This window comes from Perna viridis, chromosome 13 (assembly GCF_037379345.1).
Source record: "Perna viridis isolate PV_CMFRI_1.1 ecotype Kerala chromosome 13, ASM3737934v1, whole genome shotgun sequence".
Taxonomy (NCBI): Eukaryota; Metazoa; Mollusca; class Bivalvia; order Mytilida; family Mytilidae; genus Perna; species Perna viridis.
The window spans coordinates 18,503,173-18,524,253 of record NC_142457.1 but is presented as its reverse complement, the minus strand read 5'-3'; the positions used below and the strand labels follow the sequence as shown (position 1 = coordinate 18,524,253).

Genomic DNA, 21,081 nt, shown 5'->3' with positions numbered 1-21,081 from the left:
TGACTTTTTATTTTGTTTTTAGTTTTCAGCCAATATCATGAAAACTGTGATAGGTAGAAGGAAACTTTCAATCGATGAAATGATCCTTATGATATGTCCTACCAAAGTCTTCTTGAACCTAAATTGATGGACAATATCTTGTTAAATTTATTTTCCCTTGAAAAGCAAAAATTAACCAGGCATGCGTTTAAGGCTCCTTTGAGCCTCTTGTTTATTTTATTATATCTTTTTTAATCTCTTTCAGATACAAAGGAGGACCTAATTAAAATCATTATACCAGTAGGAGTAGTAGTAGTAGTAGTAGTAGTTTTGATAGGATTTCTGGTATATTTATGCGGAAGTAAGTTTCTTTATTGTATATCATATTTCCTTGTAAAAATAAAAAGCCATTTAAACGACAAATTATTATTTATATTATTATCTCGGAAAAGAACCAAAAAAAAATTGCTCGGTGGAGAGAAAAATGGAAGCGAGATACACCCATATTTTGACCCCTGTGAAAAATTGACCCTGGAGTTAAAATGTCATAGTGAGTTTTTGCTCTTGAAAGGCAAACATTTAACCAGTTGAGAGGTTTAGGCTCCTTGGAGCCTCTTGTTTTAGCTTTGTGGCTATGGGGCCTGTCTTTTTTTATCTAATTACTTTGTTTCAAATATATTTCAACCGAATACATATGAGAATGCTTATTCTTCATCAGCACTTAATGGACGATGTTGATTGCCAGTGACAGAGAGATATGAATGTTGATTTAGCTGTAAAGACACTATTTTAACACATAAGAAGAATCCTTAGTGAGCAGTGATTATCAATTCCTTCCCCATGACTTTTTTATGAGCAGCTCTTAGGGTGTTTTTGTAAAAGCAGAGGACACTTACCCTACTGATGCACCTGGTCCAGGCTATTCTTGAACTTTGTTCTGTATGTTTGTTATCCATGTCTAGTCTTTGTCCCATGATTACATTCTTTTGCTTTCCACTGGAATCTTGGTTCCCTTGATTACCCTTTCAAACCTTGATTTAAAAATTTAAATATATATAAACATCTCAGAATGTAACGACTCTATTTGCTACACTGCTCCATCGGATCAAATTGATACAGGGAAGATACATAAACGTATAGAAAGGCCTGAAAAATTCCCAACGATGTTAGAACTCAAATTTGTGTTGCAAATTTTTGGGTGTTCCCTCCGCAGGACTCGAACTTGTACCGCTGTGATAACTATGGCAACACCGCCTGGAGGAATGACCCGGCCAGCGAAAGCTATATTTTTAAATAGCCTAGCTGGCGGAGTGGTCTAGGGCACTGGATTTAGTGGCCTAAAGGGTCACATGGGCTACTGTGATCACTTTGCATCCATCATCATTGTCCTTTGTCATTAACAATTTTTTTTAGCTCAGCTGGTCTATAGGTCCATGTGAGTTATTGCCAGCACTTAGCATACATCCTCTTCATTGTTGTCGTTGTCATTGACAATTTTTCAAAACACTAATCCTCTGAAACTACTTGACAAATTAAAACTAAATTTTGTATGAATGTTCCTTAGGGTATTCTGCATACAACTGATGTGGGGATTTTTTATCCATTGAAAAATATGGCTGCTGTTAATAGAAATAGGGATCAGACTGAAGTTTGTGCATATATTTTCCAAACCGTTTAGCCAAATTTAACATGGGGGTAAAAGTGTTCAGCGTGATGAAACCTATCTTTTCATTTTAATCAGTTAAGCCATGTTGGAGTTATTGTCCCCCTCCGAGGTCTTTACCCTATTCTTAATGGTATTTCTTTCAAAAATCTTCTCCTTTGAAACTACTAGACCAAAAAACCAGCTTGGTATGAATGTTCCTTAGGTTATTCTGCATAGATCAGAAGTTGGGATTTTTAATCTGACGAAAATGAAACATGGCCACTGTTGCTAAAAATTAAATAACAAAGGGGTCAGTCACAAGGGTCCAGAAATTTTGACAGCCCATGCAGATTACGGATTTCTTGTTTAGTTTTGATTTCATCAAATGTTTTATCTTTCTTTACAGGAAGCTCATGCAGCAGGCAAGTGTTCAGTTTAGTGCAATTTTAGCATAGGTTATCTTAGTGGACCATTTACTACCATTCAAGTTATTTAAGCAATCAAACTTTGTGTAAATATATCTTTATATAGCAAAAGTTATTTTTTTATAATGTTACTATAACAAGGTATTATTTGAATTTGAATTATTTTTTATTTGAGAAAATAAGTAAAAAAAAGTTATTTATAAAACTTACCGTACTGAGGGGGTTATTCATGCCGTCATAACTAAGGTAAGTTTTCATTGCTTTTTATTATCCTACTGACCTTAACAATTAGCCATGCTGGCATGACTTACCCCTTAGTAAGTGTTAGTTGTACAGATTTTTTTGTTGTTGTCATTTTCTAAATTCCATAAAAATTCCAAATTCAAATAATATCCTATTCTATGTTATTTATACATATGCCAACATTCCCTTGTCACATGATACAATGGTGCCAACGAACACATATTGATGCTGATTTTGCCGCATTTTCCTTTGATTTATTGTTTTTTCCCTTTGATCTTACAGACTTTTTCCAGATTTCAAATACCTCAATGATTTTTTTGTTGCTGTTGATCAAATTAGTTGGCTAATATTTCTAAAACCACAGCTTAGTTGTATAGCAGTAGTTTTTGGGTAATTTATTATTGAAAATCCATAGCAAATACAAAATTGTATGTAAAATTGTTCAGAATGATCAAATTCAACAACATAGAAAGCTTTTAATACATTCCACTTTTTTTTCAGAGTTGTTGCACTTTTAAGTTTTGATTTTTAAACCACCTACCTGGTAATGTCTTTTTAGCTTGTATCTGCAGAATCGTTTTAGATGAGTGATGAATTTTTTATTCAATAAATACCTATTTTTTTCTTAGTCCGGAACTTAAACTGTATGATGCGTTTTTTATTCACATTCCAAATGTAGGGTACTGCTTTACATACTTGCCCCAAGCCTTCAGGATTTTTATACCAAGCGGTGCTATGTAGCGTACACTCGCCAAAGATGATTGTGGTTCACAAAATAAATGTACTTGTATTGATATGTATCGATTTGATTGATATTTATGAAATCATACTTTTATGTAATTTTTATGTGGCATTTGTATTTAGTATCAAATATAAAAGAAAAAAACTCCTCAGTGATTTTTTTAGACCTTTGTCTACTTCTGAAGTGTTATTGATTAAAAAATGGTAAGTGCCTGATTTTGAATGCATATTAAAGCATTCATTCCATCGAAAAGCATTTATTTAAATTTACATGTACCTCAAAATTGTTGATAGACAAATATTATCCCTGTTAAATTCTAACGAATCAGGCTTACATGAAATTCAGGTACATGTATATGCTCAATTCGCATTTATTTTACATGAATTCGGTCTCAAAATTTATTTGCTCAATTACTTGTAAATTGAAAATCGTGGATTTAGTTTTCCTTGGTATTATTTTCCATATTTTAAGGTACCTGATAGGATTAACTACTTCAGTAATGTTAGTTATAGCTGCAAGTTTTGTTTTATATTTCTCCAATTTTAAGGTTGTGATTAAAAATGCATGTGATTTTTAACCTCCATGCAATCATTAAATTTCTCCGAGGTTGCTTTTAATTTTTTCTCCTCTCCAAAATGGTAAATCAAGATTTTCAACATTTTAGCTTTAGCCAGCATGTTAAAATCTGAATTTTATATAGTGAAGAAACAATTTAAATCTAGAGGACAATCGGTTTATCTATTTGTATATAGTGATTAATATAGTATGATCAATATGATAATTAAAACATTTTTGAATAGATTACTCAGCTACTTTTGAATGAAAAATATTACTACTTGGTATCTTCTTGTGACTTCAATACATTTTTTCAGAAATATCTTGTTAGTTGTAGCATATAGAATAGTTTGATGTTTACACTCATACATGTACTTGTAAATATTTTTTTGGTTTTACCTTATATGTGATCAAAATTGTGATAAGATTTGTTGCCATGTCAATCATCTGTGATATTTTTTTTTTCAACATACAATTAAAAATAATTTATGAGGGTGTCCATTGAAGATCTAGACAATTGAGGGCGCATGCAAAATTTTAATTCAAAAGTCATTCTTTAGAGATGACAAAATCTTGGGCTTTTGGGGTTTTTCTTTGGGGGGAAGTGATTTGTTTTTTTGTTTTTTTGTTTTGTTTTGTTTTGTTTTTGTTTTTGTTTTTTTTGTTTTTTTGCTGAAAAGTGAAAAAGAAATAAATTACATAGAAAATGATACCTTTATACTTTAGGTATATTTCAGAGGTAATTAAGCGAAATAACTTAGACACTGATTCATAGAGGATGCTCCCTACACATAAATTTAGCTTCTTTTTTTTTGCAAGAGTAATCAAGGGAACCAAGGTTATAGCGGTAATCAAAAGAATGGCAATTCTTCACCCAAAAGCTGTCTTGCCATGATTATTTTGGAATTTAATTCTATTTACACTCCTAACCTGGATCTGCTACTGCTTAATGGTTAAAATCTTAACCAAATTTTAAATTGCTAAAGGGGTATGATTTAGACCGGTTTCACTGAAGGTTTTTATTCCTTTTGTTAATAGCATAAATTATATTTGTTAGTTATTTTTATCATCGTAGATTCTGCAATTTATGCGTTCCCATTATTGCTATAAATTTTATCTATTTGATATTTTAAACTATTTTAATTACAAATTTTAAACAAATATTTGTTGTTGTTGCTGCCATTATCTAGAATAGCTCATTTGGGCCAAAAGGCACTTGTTGGTGTCCATATATCTATTGTCTGTTCTTGAAGCTTTATAACGAGAATGGATATGGCGAAAATGTCAAAAAGACAACAACCCCACCGGATGTCAGCTCAAGGCCACCCATGGGTCTTGAATGAATGTCGAGGAAACCGTCACACCACAGTGCACACTGCAGCTACAAAGTGGCAGGGACTTATTGTTTTTACTGAGTAGCTTATTATTATCAAGTCGCTTACCAGGAAGTGGCGGAGACTTATTGTTAGTACCGTGTTTTTTATTATCAAGTCGCCGACCACGAAGTTGGTCGGAGACTTATTATTTTTACTCCGTTTCTTATAATTATTTTAATTCTCTTGTCATAAAAATTCTTTAAGTGGTCAGTGTTCTCTCAGAAGTGGCTCAACCGATTGAACTTGACAGGAAGTTAGATCTACCCTTAGAAAGATGCAAGATTCCCCCCAAAAAATTCCAGATTCCACCATTTCGGCCAGACTCTTTACCAAAATTTTACGCAGAAAACTTTGAATTCATTTATCTCGGAAACGTTTGATCAGGATTTGACGAAACTTGGTATGCATATTAAGCTTAAAGATCAAAACATAACCGCGGAAAAAAAACTGCGTACGTCTTGGCAGAAGGAATGAAGTATGAAATTCTATTGTGTATGCTACATTTATTAACATTTTATTTTCCATCATTCAAATATTGTTTGCATACAGAATTATATTTCAAATCGTTAGATAGATTAATAAAATTGAAAAGACTAAAGTTTTAGTTAATTACTATTTGTTATGAGTAGAAAAAAATGCGGTTTTTGCTCGTAGTGATAGTGGAGATTGAGTTAAAATATGTCACCTAATCGGCGAGTAGGGTAAGACGTTACACAATGGCGATATGATTTAGGTTACCTCCGTTTTTCATACATTCTTAGTTAAAAATCTACAATCAGAAACTCCAATGAGATTCCGTAGTCCGGAATTTTACAAAAGTATCGATCAAAGCTTATCATTTAAGAAACATGAACGAAATAGCCAAACAACAACGAAAATGTAGAAGTGTGTCAGGCTTATTAAACTACGGGTTCTTCATTGCAGCTCATGAACTCGTGGATCGTTATGGTGTATCCATCTGTACCATGAAAACTGATTTATTCAACGGGTCATAGTTTTCCTTTCCTCGTGTGTCTACCCCGGACTTGACTTTTTATGAGCAACTCGGCGGGTGTATCTAGAAAAGCAGAGGACGCTTACCCTACCGGTGCACTGGTCCATGCTCCCAGTTTTTAGTGGAGTCCAATTTGCTCATTTGCTTTTGTTACTTTTTATGAATGATTTTAGTTACTTTATGTTCTTTGTTGTGTATGTCTGTTTTCCATGTCTGGTCTTTGTCCCTGGATTACATTCTTTTGATTACCACTATAACCTTGGTTCCCATGATACTCTTTGATTACTATATCTAGCAACTAACGACTGCGCTAAATAGTAAATAGTAAACATTGGCCATGCTCGTTTTTTTAAGAAGATTGTTGAGCTAAGGAGAATTACTTGAGTTTCTTTTTTGTGCGTGTACATTATATATATATATATATATATATATATATATATATATATATATATATATATATATATATATATATATATATATATATATATATATATATATTTGAATTGTACAATCTCGGATCGTCCTGCAGGGTGAAACGTTTTTATTCTCACAAATCACTCACATTGACGTCTTTTTATAGTGCGGTGTAATACCAATTCACAACCAATGACAATAAAAAGGAACATATTGCTAACACAAGTTAGTATTTTCCTTTGTAATGACTCCGACATGACGACAAAACCGGAACAAACTTATATATACTTCAATTCCTTTCCGCTTATACTAAACCTTCATTCGTAGTAAAAAAATCTAAACGCGATGCTTCAGAAAAAAAAAATAAATAGCTTTTCGATGGTTTTCTAGACATATTGAATATAGTTGGACAAAAAGACCAAATTTAAAAAAAAAATGTATGTGCCACCTATTGCCTGATTCTAACACAGACTGGTAATTAAAAGAACTGCCAGGGGCTGCATTATATACTACCGGGAAAATAGATACTGCGTATCCTTCTTTATATTCAAAAGAACAGTAACAATACCAAATAATTGCAGATATTCGCATATTTTTTTTTACAAAATACCAAGGTAATAGTGTATATCATTTCTCCGCAAAATAGAAAAATGTCTGAATACTTTTTTCTGCAATTAAAAAATCAAACCTTTTTACTTAAGTAGCAGTCTTTGTAAGAATCATGCAAAATCGGAAAAAAAATGTGATATAACCCCCCCCCCACCCCCCCCCCCCCAAAAAAAAAAGGCTACATATTATTATTTTTATAATTAAGTTGTTTTATGGGTTTATATTATGAAATGTGTAATTAATCATTCAACTCTACCTGCTCTTAGGAGATAATCAACATTGAAAATCCAGTAGATTATATTGTATTTGATGTATGTCATTTACAGAGTTATCTCCCTTAATTTTGAAATCTACAGTGCATTCTATATAATTTTTATCTCCTATGAGCACGGGTTATATAGAATAGAAAAAAAAAGGTGTTTGTACATAGTGATTAAATAATACACGTTTGTTTTTGTTTTTTGTTTTTTGTTTTTGTTTTTGTTTGATTGATGGTTATGTCTGTTTGAATTTTATTTTGTCCGTTTTTCTTCCAAATCATATTTAAATACTATGTTCAAGTTGCCTGCCCAGGTGTTATCTTTCTTTTGAAATATATTCAACGCATCGAAGCAAATTATATCATTGACAGTATTTTTAATCAAAATATGGCGCGTATTTTTCTTCCAGTGGTATGAGTTATTATTTCTATTAAATACAAATTTATCAGTTTTTTTTTAATTAACTACATTAACATGGAAATTTAAAGTCACTATTAATTGCATTGTAAAATCTGTAACTTTTTGACAAAAACTTTTTGCTTGACGAACTATACTGTTTACTTAATAACATGGACGTTTTTCTGTCTCCACATGTTATACATTTACTCAACAATAGTTATATCTTTAGTCATATCTGTATGTTTTAAGAACAAATTCGATGAAAAATTGCAAATTTTTTATTTTTTCGATGAAAATTTGCAAAATTTTGCAATAATTCGATGGAAATTTGAAAAATTTTGCAATAATTCGTTGAAATAGTGCAAATTAAAAATTTTTTCGATGAAAATTTGCAAAATTTTGCAATAATTCGATGGAAATTTGCCAAATTTTACAATAATTCGATGAAAATTTATTCCTATATTTAGATCAACCAAATCAAATCAAATCAAGAAATAAACAATAAATCACAATCTGAAATTATAGAGTTTCAATTGTATTTGTTTCATGTTTGGGAAGACATATCATTTGTCTTTACTTGTCATTTTGTGTTTTTTTATTCCGATATGTATATAAAACAGTATTCAGTTCAATATCATTCCTATTGCGTTGTGTAAATGCATTTTCTTTATTACTAGTAAATAATTATCAAAAAAGCAACATGATAAAAGTGTTCAAAAAAGAAATGAGGTAATGGGAAAGCAACTTGACAATAAAAGGACGAGGTACACTTAAGGGTGTTTTGGTCCCCCACTCGACTAACATTCTATACATTGTATCAATTGGGAGATTCAATATAGTACAACAAGATAACCATATTATAATTTTAAGATAGTTTTTTTTTGTTGAGTAATGACAGCATATGTACTAAAAAATTCAAATTTGTGAGGCCTGCGCCAATGTAGACCAGCTCCAACTCTTCAGGAATTGGGATAAAACAGACAAAAATGCTCTAGAATATCAAGAAATTACAAGGAAGTGCGTTGTTGCAGATACTTGTATTTCATGTGGAATGGGTAATTTACTCCCTGGTTTGTGAAATATAAGAAAACCAGCTATTGACACAAATGATTATAACTTAATTATGCCGTAAAGATAAGTTATAAATACAGGTAATTAAAGTTTAGATTTGGCACTTTTGTTCAGCAAGTACAGCTTTCAGGAAAATAAGTGGTTAATCTCATCCGAATAGTACTTGTACATTTGAAGCAATGCAGGTTGGCTCTTGTAAGAAGTTTGTTATTTGTAGTGGAAGAATAATTTCTAAATGTCTGTAGCTCATTGAATACTTTAAAGGATGGTAATTATTAAGAATACATGTAGTTACTAATATTTTAAAACGAGCAATTATTTGTTTTGCTGAATGAGTAATCAAAGGAACCAATGTTATAGCGGTAATCAAAAGAATGTAATCCAGGGACAAAGACCAGACATGGAAAACAGACATACACAACAAAGAACATAAAGTAACTAAAATCATACATACAAAGTAACAAAAGCAAATGAGCAAATCGGACTCCACTAAAAACTGGGAGCATTGACCAGGTGCACCGGTAGGGTAAGCGTCCTCTATTTTTCTAGAAACACCCGCCTAGTTGATCATAAAAAGTCAAGTCCGGGGTAGACAAACGAGGAAAGGAAAACTATGACCCGTTGAATAAATCAGTTTTCATGGTGCAGATGGGTACACCATAACGATCCACGAGTTCATGATGACGACCATTAAACTTCTGTAGTGATGACTTCAATCTTGTAGCAACATAACCCTGTTCCCGAAGCCTATTTGGTAGAGCTCTCGCTCGATACAAAAAGTCTGCGAGGATTCGGCAAGCTCTGGCATAACGTATAGTTGTGATATGAACACTCCATACGCAGGTGTTGAAGGGGTGTTGCCACAGATGAAAGGCAAGTTGACAATTCTGAATGAAAAGTCAATGAATAACATGAAAACCGAAAAATGGGCGGCTTTCAAATTTGGGTATTAGTATGAACTTTTTGTATAATGCAGTACATGATTCATGATTAAAAACGTACTTGTAAATCTCTTATTTTCATTTATCAACAATCATCACGTAACGCCTAATATTGCCTTCGTTTTAGATTATTTATAATTTATCAAAACTAACATTATGACAAAGTATTCTCTGTACTCCAATCCAAAACTTTACATGCAAATGTAAAGCAGCATCAAAATCCATTCCTTTGCATGTAAATGTAAAGCAAAATTAAATTCCGTGTCTTTACATGTAAATTATGTAAAGCAATACCTTTATTTGCCTTCAGCAAAGCAATACCTCTTTCACACTCATGTGTAAAGTCATACTCGTATATATAAATGGGCTAAAAAACAAATTAAGACAATATAGATTTGCCGACCAGCCAACCGTACAAGATAGACTTACAAAGATAGGGGGAACCGAAGAAAAAGCAGAGCGTCTATAAACCTAGTTTTTGTGCGAATTCTAATCGTTTCTCTAATGAATCGGCAACGTACCCATCTTTGCTTGTATCTGACCTCCACCTTCCATGCCTCTTCCAACATTTATCATTTACGTTGGAATTAGCAACTGCTGTAGCACCACCTGAGCGCATGGAATGCAAACCTAAATTCAAACTATTGTCAATCATCCTCAACCTGTTTAGAATACTGTGACGTGCAGCTGTATAACTAAGTTTCTTGTTTTCCTAAATCAATTTGCATACGGGCTTGCTCCTAAATATGGGCCTGAACAAATAAATAATCAGACAACAAATTTATGTCCGAGCATTTAACATACCTATTAAACATGTTTAATGGGCAAGCCACCGTTGAACCTTTCGTAATGACAACCTCATTACCATGTCTGTATTGATCAGTTTTAGATATGTTTATATAAATGACTAAGTAATCATCAAAAACCTTAACATCTCTGCAAAGTAAAGAACTTATTTCATCATATCTGAGAAATCCAGCGTGACTCGAAAGAATCATGGTTAGATCCCTAATGACCAATAAATCTTCTGAATCCTTAAATTTTTCGCAAAATTTTATCAATAAATCCGTATTTACGGGATCTTTCTTCTGTTTTTGAGGACATGCAATTCACTTTGCCGACTCTTGAAGAGATACAATGAAAGAATTTGTAGTGGGATCGGGTAAGTTATTAATTTGATGAACCCATTTCAAACTGTAAACGACGGAGTTTATGGTATTTCAAGTGGAATCGGACTCTAATAAATATGCGATATATAATGCAATATATATGGGCTGGGCCGGTAATGCTAAAAACCCCTGTTTTTTAATAAACCCTTCCCATTTTTAAAACAGTTGAAATAAGATTTGATAGTATTGTCACTCCTGGAAGACACAATGTAAGAAGTCATCTTGTCAGATAAACTGTGCATCCATGATCCATCCTGAATACCGGCGGCGGCGACTGCATCACTAACCGCGTCCTTTAAGCAGATTCCTACAAAATAAATATGATTATAAAAACTCTATTCTCAAAGCAAGAAATCTGAAATTTTGAACAGGTTTACCAAATAGTCCGTTCTGCCCACGCCCCCTGTGTGTAAAATTCACGCCTTCAAAGAATAAGTTATCACTGGTACATTTATTTAAATATCTATCACTGTGTATCATAGGCCAAAAAGGCGCAGATTTCCATTCAGGAATAATCAATGTACTTGAGGCTCTATCGTAAACGACTTTTTTAATGGTCTCGCAAATTAATAAAGGTGGTGGAACTAACCAGTTGTTATCATGAGACCAATCGAAATTGAAAGCATCAATACCTGCCGTACACTCACACCAAAAACGTGAATTGAACTTGTCGCATTTTCTATTATATGATGAGGCAAACCTGTCAAAAGTGTGTCTACCCCATTTTTCGTCTAGAAATGAAAATACCCACGATTGTACACCCCAATCATCACAATCATTTAATCTACTGATCTTATCTGCTGTCTTGTTTTTATTTCTAGGTATCCAGTAACAAGATAGTGATACATCATGTTATGTACAAGTATTATGAATATCAATGTTTATGTCTTGTAAATCACATTTTCTACTACCTACGCTCAAAATTGTCTCAACATTTTTGTCGTCAGTCTTCAGCGAAATAGTTTTGCCTTTTATACTGCTTAGACTATTTTTAAGCATCCTATTAACTGACTCAAGTTCATGCCATGTTGAACTCTTACCCTGTTCAGAGGTATCCCAGTTGCCAAACATGCAACTGTCATTAATAATCTCATTAGCCTCCAAAGGTAAATAGCCTCCGTACCCAGTTACCGAGGCATCACATAACATGTGTATATCAAACACCTTGTGATCTGTCAACTGACATAAATAGCTACCTTCTGAATTCAGTCTCTAAATATTACTCTGCCAAAATTTCAATTCCATTTCGGCCTCGCTACTCACCAAAACAGGCGCTTTCCATGAAACCCTGTCTAGAATTCATTGATAGGAATATCTTGTCATCATACGTACTTTGTTACCAATCACGGATTGTGTTGAAATAATTTGTCCCACGATCGATGTCAAAAAAGTAACAGCTACAAATCTGTTGAACATTAGCCTAGCTAATAAATTTTCTATGTAACACAAAATTTGTTCAATGCGTACTTGCGTGACCCTCAATTTACCTTCTATTAAATCCCAGGTAAATCCTAACCAAACTAAATATTGCGAAGGTTCCCATTCACATTTTTCTTCCGCTATGACGAATTCGAAACGCAAAAAGTCGGACCGTACCCGCTCACTACAAACCAAAGCATCATGATAATTCTTAACAGCCCCCAAACCATCGTCTAAATATGTAATAATAGACAAATTTTCAGACCTCCAATATTTCATAATTTCATGGACCAATTTTGAAAATATAAAACCGGCCGTACTGAGACCAAACGGCAAAACATCGAAAGCGTAATATCGTTTGTGCCAACTAAAACCTAAATATGTTCTGTGGGGGGGGGAATCGAAATATGGTGATATGCTGACTTCAAATCAAATGTAAAGCCAAAATCACCCTTTTCTATAATTTTTCTAGCAGTGCTGCTGTCTTCGTATTTAAATCTGAACTGAAATAAATGAGGATTTACATGCCTACAATCTAATACTAATTTTTTCTTACCATTCTTATTGTGTGCCACAGTCAGAGGATTGCCGACATGGGGTTTACTGAAAACTTCTGAAATACATCCCTTAGCTGATAGATTTTGAATTTCATCCATGACAAAAACGTCATTATCTTTAACTGTTTTATTGTTATCGAGAAATACGTCTTTTGGTATATTTTTTAATGGAAGTTTATATCCCTCATTGATAACATTTATCATTTACGCTCTTCTCGGTTCTCCGCTTTTACCATCCTCTTCTCATCATCAGAATCATCCGCTAATGGATTTGTTTCATATTCGTGAACAACTTTCCATCCCATTTGTGAAGTTTCTGCCTATGATTAACCAAAGAAATACCTTCAGCTCTCTCGCGGGCGATGGAAATATTGTCGTCACTGTTCCTCTCACTTCGCAATTCGGATTCGACCTCCTTGAGCTTTCCAAGTATTTTGTTGTTATGCTTGAACTGCTCTTCGTTACCCCTTTTCTTAAATTTGTAACCTTCGGATATGGTGCTCTCGATTCGTACTGAGTGTCGGTGATATCTTTCTGCTGTGCATTCATCTTACGCATTTCAGTAGAAAAAAGTGATCTTATTTCAGACATCATGTTGTTCTGGGCGACCGTCAATGCACTGGCGACTTCAATTCGAATTTTTTCATCGCTGTTGGCGTCCATATTTGAACTTGTCACTGCGAAAGGTTGCTAGAGAATGACAACACAACCCACCTGAAAACCATTGGTCCGGCCACATATCATGTGATTAACCTCGAATTGACAATACAATTTTTTCCCGCTATACTAGCGAAACTAGGGAAAATACATTTATTGTTTGGCATAACACGCTAAAAATCAGTAAAACCGGTTTTTCCATGTACTTACTACAGCGTGTGGCAGTACTTGCAAAACAATGATTTGTATCAGCCATGTCGGGATAAAACGAGTTTTTTTTTGTAACACAATTTATGTTTGTCTCAGAAATAAAAGTGAACTTTTCTATAGCTAAGTAATAATAGTTCAATAATTGTTTTGTTTAACAAGTATAAGATACATGTTGCAAAACCTGAATTGTCTTGCTCTCTAACATGTAAAAGAGATTTTCACAGAATTAAGGAACGAATGGACGCACTATTATTTGCAGACAGTTCATAAAGTTCGTGTGCGGATAAATATTGAAGATTTCGCCCGCATGTATTTCCGAAAATTAATTTTTCCCTCTCTTCTTGATTTCACAAATGTCATATAACATAAGCGATTACATTTCATGCAAAACGTATACTTGTACATGTTATTCAATTTTAGTAGAGCAGAAATGATTGATGATTCCATTCATGATAAAAATCTAATAGTTACCTGAATCAATTTTAAAAAAAGGAGTATCAAAAACGTAGAAAAAGTACAGTCTGCCACGGTGATCAACGTGAATTATGTAACCTTCAACAAGCAAGAATAAATCAACATAATAGTGGTGTTCTTCTTTGTTCTTTGTTGCATAACTCTTTGTTTATTGGTTGTTTTCCCGTTATAATCTTTAACTTAAGGAAGTAGATCTAGAGTAAAGGACACAACTCTTAGAAATCATTGTAACGTTTGAACGCACCATTTTACATCCATCTTATGCAAGCATCTGATTAACTTGGATTGTTCTTGTTCTGCTTCAAACAAAAGCTTGATATGCTTTGGTGAAATTGAATATGATACATATATAACACTGATTTCAAGAGTTATGTCCCTTACCCTTGCCTAGGTCTACCTCCTTAAACCATTTATCAGAAAATAATTTATCCGAAGGGCAGGCCCAAGAGTTCAGATTAGAAGTTGCTGATAGAATTAAACGCAGAGATGCAGAGAGAATTGAGGCAAAGCAAACTTTGGAGAAACGGTTCGCCCAGAAAACCCGTTGTTGGTTCCACACCTAATTTTTAAACTTAAGTATTCAAAAGGAGATTTGCGTGATAAAATTAAGAGCATTTTTGGATAAGTTACTCGTGTGTTGACATGTAATGTAAACTGCTGGGATCACCAGACCTGTATATGTAGTATGTATAGGAAAGTAGCTATTGTAAATAAAACGACCATAAGGAAACATAATGTAACAAAAACCGTCGTCATATCAAATGGCAAAACATAACTTCTTTTTACTTTTGAAAACGGCATTGAACATTCTGTTTTTACCGATTTCTTGTTTACTTGATCGTATCTTAAAATATTATTTCGTATTGTTTGTACATTCAATTCCAGTCTTATTGTACAAAGGAAAGACCTGTTCATAAGATTATGCTTTAGACACAAATTTTCAATGCAATATCTCTAGTGTCAAGACATAATGTCAAATGATCGCCCTGCCATTGGATGTTTAAAATGTGACAAAATGTACAAATAATTTTACTTTTAGTGGCATCGTTGATTCTGTACATGGTAATTGAAATGGACATAATACATCGCCGTGTTTCATAAAAATGTTAAATAACTCCATACTTTCACTTATCCAATTAACGACAAAATATTTCAAGATATATCACTCATCCAATACTTTAAGTTTTAAAAAATGTAATACGCACACAAGCTGCTTATATGCATTCTTACGACTTCCGCGTTGATAGCTGTAGCTTTAAATATTTATTTTTGACGTAATCTCGGTCTGAGTGGGGGGTCGTGAGTTTGGAGCCCCCTTTTCTAATAGAAAAGTTTGCTAACTTTGTGCAACATAAAAAAAAGAGTTATCAATAGCCTCAGATTTCGCTTTTTTGTCCGGTCCACACTCCTTCTTTTTTTAAACCTTTGGATTTGCTCATCCTGTCGCAGTTATCTGCTTTATATCGGAAGTACTGGACATGATATGATATTTAAACACATATCTCAAATGCTGTGCAAATATTGTTCATCTCCATTCAAGATGTGAAATAAATATAAATGGTTCCACGATTTTCATCTGGGCTAATTAAAAATAAGTTGTCTCGCCCTTAATAATCTGTAGCTTTAGGTTTTATTATGGCTCATTCTGTTGAGTTACGCATGTGAAATGTCTACCATGATTTTAAGCTTTGCCAATGTCAAGCGTATTGTATTGAATCTTTAACTTATGCATAAAGTTAAAGTTTCATGTTTCTTAAACTACGAAATTATTTCAGAAATTTTCGAACTACGTACATAAACCAGCATACCAAGCAACAAGCTTAAAACGATTATCGTAACATCATATTGAAATGGCTTTATCGCTGTTATAAAATAATTCATTCTATCAAAATCCATGTCATTTATTAGTTGTTATGGTAAAATAACGACTTTGCTTAAGTCGTATGAAACTTTTTAAAACACCCTTCTCTGCACCAGTCTTTGGGTTCAATGTTTAAGAGGAACGAGTTATAACATTGATTTCCGACAGAAATGTATATTGTGTTTTTCATATTGACTACTTCCCACATATGCATTTACGTAGGACGTCGCCCCTTTTACGATCAATTCATGAATAAACTATGATTGCTTTTCTGAGGGGCATAACACATATGCAAAGAAATGAAAAATATGAGTCTTCTTTCAAGTTGTAAACTGATATTTTCAGTACAGGAATGATATTGCAAAACGAGCTTCTAAGACAGGGTAGTTTCAAACATTGTTTCTATTGTCACAAAACAGTTTTAATATTATTACCACCAAGGGCTTGACCGATATAGAGTTCCTATCTGAGAGTGGAGTCAAGATATTTTCGTTTATTCCGCATCTTACCAAGTTGCAACCCAAGGAAAGACTCGTGCCAGATTTTACCAACCTGCAACGTAGCGGGTACAACAAATTTCCCTTGACATAATTATATGAATTTATTTTTTACATAATATTTTGTGTTCAAAATAATTTTTTTTCACAGATATAGCCGAATTTGAATGAGCATGGTGCGGCATTCCACATGTACGCTCCTTTCGAATAATATAATACTACACAATCCTCTAGGATGTCTTTGTAATATTTTGTTGGCTCCCCGTCATGCCAATTTCTGTATTCCATCGGCGAACGATCAACCCATGTCCATACCGGTTCTGATTGACTACCTGTGTCGTTGAGAAGGCGAAGTCCAATGAATGCCCCGGGAATATTGTGTCCTGTCAATGAAAAAATAAAATATAAAAAGAAAAATGTAGTGCTTTCAATTGATATTTGTACTAACATATAAAGTACCGACTTTTATAAACATATGTATTGTAAGAAAATAGTAATATTATAGCATTTATTTCTTTCGTACGAGTAAAACTTTTTTTCTAAAGTTTGTTACTTTGTACGAATCTATCATTCGCCATTCAATTGATTTGTTGCTTGATTAGTTACTTTACTTATATTCATCTTATTCCTGCATCTTTTGCATTCGATTCATTCTAAAAATGTCTCTTATAAGAGTTCATGAGTTTATCGGAGGTGTTTGCAGTAAATATCTTTTGTCACCTTTCAGATAATTAATCAAAAACTGATCCTCACCACCATCGTCTATTTTTCCAAGTAAGGAACTACGTTCTTGGCAATGTTTCTAAATACAAAATACACCAAGTTATATAAGTAGTAGTCTCTGCAAGAATCATGCAAAATCTTAGAAATGTGATACACCCCAAAAAAAAAGGATGCACATTTTTATTTTTGTAATTTAGTTGTTTTATGGATATATACTATGAAACTTGTAATTATTCATTCAAATCAGCCTGCTCTTAGGAGATAATCAACATAGAAAATCCAACAGATTCTATTGTATTTGAGTGGCATTTACGGAGTTATCTCCCTTAATTTTGAAATCTACAGTGCATTCTATATAATTTTTATCTCCTAAGAACACGGAATATATGAAAAACTGAATGTGAATTTCTGTTTACTATGGCAATTCAAACAAAATATCAAAAATAAAAATATGTAGGCTTTTTACCCATACATCACATTTTGCATGATTCTTTGCTTGAGTGCTACATAACATCATAGTATTTGACTAGAGCAAGACAAGGTACACTTGTGGAGCACCCGACGCCACCCCTTTTCTTTTTGTTGGAATTCATATTGCCAGTACTTTAATCTTGCATAGAGGCAAAGTGTGCCACACAGTCTATTACCAATTGTTTTTTAATATCAGTTCCTGGTTGAAAAATACTCGTTTCTTCTAAAGTAATGAGAATTCGTTTGAATGCCTGTAACAATTGACGACTTATGCGGTACTAGCTACTCCGGTGCAGTAATATCTATTTTGTCAGATATTTGTTGGACATGAATTGATTATGGATCGGATAAGTGTTCAGAAATTTTTTTTGTTACCCTTATTTCTGTTATCCGTTAAGTCAGTTTTAACATGTTATCTTTTTTTTTAATTTTCGTATGTGGATTGTCTTTCTCCTGTTTTCACATTCAGGAAATGTACATGGATTTTGACTCTATTAAATTGTGCAAAACGATTGATATCTTTCGGATATGGAAATCTAAATTTCACTTGTATTCTATTTCCCTTACTTGTGCTTCACACCAAGTGACGTTTTTTCCACCTTCAACAAAATAGCAATTCAAGTTATGGTAAATCTATCCTTCATCACATAGATTTGCAATATCTACATATAAAATGATAATTTTTATCAATTCATATGTTATTTCATAAAATGGTTCTACATTAACTGTTGATTAAATGTTGTCGAATATATTGAAAAAAAAAAGAAACGACACTAACGCTGATATTCAGTTTATAAACATTAAGGAGGTAGATACAGGGTAAAGGAATAACTCATGAAATCATGAATATGTTTGTATCATATTCAATTTCACCAAAGCTTTCCTTTGAAACATAATGAAATCAGTCCAAGTTACTTTTATGTTTACATCAGATTGATGTAAAATGGTAAATACAAACGTGTCCAATGATTTGTAAGAGTTGTGTCTCTTACCATATGTCTACCTCCTTAAATGAAGATAATACTTTGTTTAATGTTAATAAAAAGAATTAACAAATAACAAAACGCGGCGTTAAGTGCATTCCAATACAATACATGGTATTTTAGGGTATTGGTACGACCCAATAAAAGAAAGGTTCACTTAATACTTTTATTGAGCTGGACAGCATTCGTAAAAAAGGGTTTGTATCGATCCTGACGGTATGCATCGAATTATTGCGTAGGATAATTCATGTTTGTATTGTCGATTTTAGTAGAAGTGATTTCACCGTTTAATAGCTTAATCATAGTAAGTTGTCTGTGATAAATTTTTGTATTTATGTGTCAGAAAACAATCGTTTTGCCTTGAATGTGAAGGCTGAATTTGTCAATCTAGAATGTAGCTAATTGTTTTGAATTTAAAGATAATACACAATGTTAGAGTCGATAGCTCTAGAACTATAGACATGTGTCCTGCAAAAGCACCAAACTATGTGTATGTACCACTTCACAATAAAAATGGTTAAAAATTATAATTGCTGGAATAGTTTAAGGCTTTAGCGCCAATAAAAATGTTTCATCCGATTAAAACATATTTCATTTATTTATTACTATACTATACTATAAAATCGACGGTTATATGAGACTTGCTAATATACAAGCACCTGTGTATCAAGTTTAAAAATTGAAACGGACGAATTATGAAAGTTCTCACCCCCAATAAATAAATAAATAAATAAATAAATAAATAAATAAATATTGATTCCCGTTTCAGACCACAAGATATGGCTTAAATGCTGTATATTCATCAAATGACTCAAGTTGGTTTCACTATGAATTTACGCAGACTTTTTGCATCCGCTAGAACTCTAACAAATAGGCTTCTGGAACAGGGTTATGTTGCTACAAGATTGAATTCATCACTACAGAAGTTTTATAGTCGTCATCATGAACTCGTGGATCGTTATGATGTATCCATCAGCATTATGAAAACTGATTTATTCAACGGGTCATAGTTTACCTTTCCTCGTTTGTCCACCCCGGACTTGACTTTTTATGAGCAACTCGGCGGGTGTTTTCTAGAAAAGCAGAGGACGCTTACCCTACCGGTGCACCTGGTCCATGCTCCCAGTTTTTAGTGGGGTCCGAGTTGCTCATTTACTTTTGTTACTTTGTATGTATGATTTTAGTTAATTTATGTTCTTTGTTGTGTGTGTCTGTTTTCCATGTCTGGTCTTTGTCCCTGGATTATATTCTTTTGATTACCGCTATAACCTTGGTTCCCTTGATTACTCTTAGATTACCGCTATAACCTTGATTCCTTTGATTACTCTTAGATTACCGCTCGAACCTTGGTTCCCTTGATTACTCTTAGATTACCGCTATAACCTTGAATCCCTTGATTACTCTTAGATTACCGCTATAACCTTGGTTCCCTTAATTACTCTTAGATTACCGCTATAACCTTGGTTCCCTTGATTACTCTTAGATTACCGCTATAACCTTGATTCCCTTGATTACTCTTAGATTACCGCTATAACCTTGATTCCCTTGATTACTCTTAGATTACCGCTATAACCTTGGTTCCCTTGATTACTCTATGATTACCGCTATAACCTTGGTTACTCTTAGAGTTATCGATGTTTTTTTTCTATTCAATACATGCAATCAAATTTAAAAATTATAGTCAGGTCCCTGATAACAGACCTGTTCTTTGCAATTGTAAAAAGTTACATTTTTATTACCTGTATTACTGGTTGGATCGGCAAAACATTGAAACGTCAATAACAAAACAATGTAGACTGCATTAATCGGAAAAGCCACCGTCATAGTACAACTTTTGTTGAAAGTAGTTATTACCAGTTGCGACACACAAGGCACACGATTTTACGTTTCCGGTGTTTCATAGATTTGTTTATTTGATACGCCCCGACAATTAGCCCATGTTACTGATTCAGTATACTATATTTATATTCTAAATATATACTTAAGGACCAGACAACAATATATGTAGGAACCATCCGCTTTATCTCTATTATGAAATACAACGAGGAAGCTACGGATGTAAAACCGCACATATACCTATTGTTCCCTTTAAGTACACATATGTACATGAAGTTACAATAGTGAGGTTTACAAAGGAAGTGTTTACTCGTTCAGGGCTTTATATGTACTGTGGAGAAAACTGAGCAAAAATTCAAAATATAATACAGTTATAATATCTTTATGTTTTATATATGGTAGACATTGGCTTGTCCAATGTACCCGGTATTAGGAATGAAATATGATTAAGTCCATCATTAAGTTCAATAAGAATGCTATAGAGTTGCTGAAAAAGAGTGAACTCCAGTAAATCTTTTTTTTTATATAAATGAAAACACCATTTTATTAGGTAACTTGGGTAATTGAGGAC

The 21,081-nt window shown here is 33.3% G+C and overlaps 2 long non-coding RNA genes across 9 annotated transcripts in view; one reads left to right on the top strand and one right to left on the bottom strand.

Moving 5' to 3' along the window:
• Window positions 1-4,750, top strand: part of LOC148599830 (uncharacterized) — a 30,865-nt gene extending 26,115 nt beyond the window's left edge. For all 8 annotated transcript variants that reach the window (XR_015918043.1, XR_015918040.1, XR_015918041.1 and 5 more), the window contains 2 exons: window positions 245-340; window positions 2,031-4,750. This is a non-coding gene — a long non-coding RNA (uncharacterized LOC148599830). The remainder of the gene's footprint in view (window positions 1-244; window positions 341-2,030) is intronic.
• An 11,832-nt stretch (window positions 4,751-16,582) lies between these two features.
• LOC148599829 (uncharacterized) lies at window positions 16,583-20,659 on the bottom strand. The gene is made up of 4 exons (XR_015918139.1): window positions 20,414-20,659; window positions 18,259-18,353; window positions 17,218-17,299; window positions 16,583-16,880 (listed from the first exon to the last, which is right to left on the bottom strand). It is a non-coding gene; the product is annotated as an uncharacterized LOC148599829 (long non-coding RNA).
• Between the last annotated feature and the right edge of the window lie 422 nt (window positions 20,660-21,081).